This window comes from Prionailurus viverrinus, chromosome A2 (genome assembly GCF_022837055.1).
Source record: "Prionailurus viverrinus isolate Anna chromosome A2, UM_Priviv_1.0, whole genome shotgun sequence".
Classification (NCBI taxonomy): Eukaryota; Metazoa; Chordata; class Mammalia; order Carnivora; family Felidae; genus Prionailurus; species Prionailurus viverrinus.
The window spans coordinates 10,122,649-10,125,585 of NC_062562.1; the positions used below are offsets into that span (position 1 = coordinate 10,122,649).

At 45.0% G+C, this 2,937-nt stretch overlaps 1 pseudogene; it reads right to left on the reverse strand.

Moving 5' to 3' along the window:
* Window positions 1-650: 650 nt before the first annotated feature.
* LOC125161188 (olfactory receptor 7A17-like) lies at window positions 651-1,657 on the reverse strand (annotated as a pseudogene).
* Between the last annotated feature and the right edge of the window lie 1,280 nt (window positions 1,658-2,937).

Sequence of the window (2,937 nt, forward strand, 5' to 3'; positions counted from 1 at the left end):
ATAGGCTCTGGTCAGGGAAACACTTGTGGGAATGTCCACAAGCACAAGGGCATATGCAAATGCCTGGGGTTTCCTACCTAAGCATTGGTGTCAATAGCCTGAGGCTTAAATGGACCCCTGCTAGAGTCCACATCATCAAAGAGTTCTTAAGGAAGGGACTTAAAAGAGATTGACAGATTCCAGGTGAAAGCAGTGGTTTTGTATTTCCATCTACAATAAAATTATGTCGAGGGCCTAGGGGTCAAGTGTAGTGTTTTTCCACATGAATAACCCACCTTGTGATTATTCTTTGGGGAAAATTAGGGAAAATTTATATGGCATGGTATAAATCATTTGAAATGAAATTATTTTCAAGGAGACCAACTTGCCCATCGTAAGATACAGAAATTTCCAGGCATTCGTGATCTAAGGTTGGGGAAAACATTGGGAACACATGAAAATGAACAAAAGTGAAATAGTGTATCAGACAGAGCAGAAGCTTGATAAAGGGAGTTTCTTAAATATATGGAGAAGTTGGATTCAAACAAATGGAAATTACAGGAAATAAATAGAAGGAACAGATTCTACTTCCACAGTCTGATCAAGGAATAGCTCTGAGGCTCTGAGCCTTGCAATCATGGGTATGTCTCCAGTCCCAGGACTATTGGCCCTTACATTGCCGGAACCCCAATGATTCTCTTCAGAGCCCTCTTTATGTCTCTGTTCCTCAGGCTGTAGATGAAGGGGTTCAGCATGGGCGTGACCACCGTGTACATCACCGAGGCTGCGGCACTTGAGAGTGAGCTCTGGGTAGCAGCAGAGCTGAGGTACACTCCTAGGCTCGTACAAAAAAATAAGGAGACAACCGAGAGATGAGACGCACAGGTGGAAAATGCTTTATACTTGCCCTGAGCTGATGAGATCCTACGTATGGTGGAAACTATCTTAGAGTAAGAGTAAAGGATCCCAGCCAGGGGAGTACCACCCAGCAGCACAGTTGCAAAATACATCACCATGTCATTAAGAAAGGTGTCAGAACAGGCAAGCTGGAGCATCTCATTGAGTTCACAAAAAAAGTGGGGGACATGCAAATGTGTACAGAAGGACAGCCACAACATCATTAAACTTTGTAACAAGGAATTCAGGACACACATGATCCAGGACACCAGAACCAGCAGCCCACAGAACTGGGGGTTCATGATGACTGTGTAGTGTAGGGGGTGACAGATGGCCACGAAGCGGTCATAGGCCATCACGGTCAGAAGAAAGAATTCTAATCCTGCAAAGTGTATGAAAAAATACATCTGTGTGATGCAGCCTGCATAGGTTATGACTTTGCTCTGAGTCTGGATGTTCCACAGCATCTTCGGGACAGTGGTGGAGATGAAGCAGATGTCCGAAAAGGACAGGTTGGCCAGGAAGAAGTACATGGGCGTGTGGAGGTGGGAGTCAGAGCTGACAGCCAGGATGATGAGCAGGTTCCCAAACACAGCAATTAGGTACATGGAGAGGAAAAGTACAAATATGAGGGGCTGTAATGCTGGTTCCTCTGAAAATCCCAGAAGAAAAAATTCTGAAATTTGTGTATCATTTCCTGTTTCCATATGCTGGAGATGACTACCGGGGAACAAAGAAATAACATGACTAATTTTCTCAAAATGAAAATTGCAAATATCATTGAAATTCTACTATTTTATATTGAATTCAAAATATCAATTTCCATAGGTTTTTTACAGAATTTTTCCCCTCTCAGGGAAAAATCTCCTCCCCTCCCCATGCCAGCTCTAAGACTTCACATCCTCCAGTTAGCTTTTTCCCCATCTACTCATCTATTATATATTTTTAATGAGGAATTCTGAAATCTGTCATGCATTTGAGGAATAACTTTGAACACTCACTAACCTCCAGGTAAAGAGTATAACTGTCTAGAAACAAAAGCCTGGAGGGTTCAGTGATGGAGAAAGGGGATAAGCAAATAAAGATCAGATAAAATATCAGGAGGTGACAGGTGCCTTGAAGAAAAACAAAGCCTGTGTAAAGGGAAGCGTGGATGGAGGGATGGCTCTTCCTGGTTGTTCGGGCACACTGGCACACATGTAAACAGAGCCCTCGAGGAGACAGGAGACACAAGGTCCTCTGGGGAAGAGCGTGCCCATCGGAGGGAACTATGAGTGCGATGGCTCTGAAGAAAGACGTGGGGTTTCTTAATTAATTTTTTAAAGCATGAGGGTGGTCGACACACCAGGTCACGTTAGTTTGGGGGGCGCCACACAGTGATTCAACAAGTGTCAACATCACGCCTTGCTCACCAGGCATGGAGTTGCCATCTGTCACCACACAGCCTGTGACAGCATCACTGACAGTATTCCCTCCGCTGGGCCTTTACCTCCTCTGAGTCTCCCCTTCCTGAACATGGAAGGAATTCCTCAACCGGAAGCCAGTGTCTCCCACTCCCCTTCACCATCCTGCCTTTTATTGTTTGCATATTGTGTTAAAGACCCAGGCTCAAAAGAAAGCCAGTGTGTCCAGGGGAAGGAGCGAGAGGAAGACTGATGAGAGGTGGTGGCAGGGAATGTTGAGGAATGAGGTGGCCTCCCGGACACTGATGAAACTTCCCGGCACAAGGAACCCCTCCTTCACATGGTGTTCCTTGCACTTTATTAATTTCGTTTCCAAGGAATCTTTGAACAGGAATGGGCACCCTTCTTATATTCATTGTCGGTACTAACCTGGCACCCGTATTTTAAGGGTCATGTATTTGAGCTATGGGTTCCAGGACCTCTGTCTTGAGAACTGCTCATCACATACACACACACACACACACACACACACACACACACACGCTCTATAGCCTCCTTGGACCATGTCACAACCAGACTATTCTCACCTCCAGTCGCAATAATTAGGCAAACAATGATACAAGGCAAGCTGTGCAATATCAGATCGTCTTTCCTATAA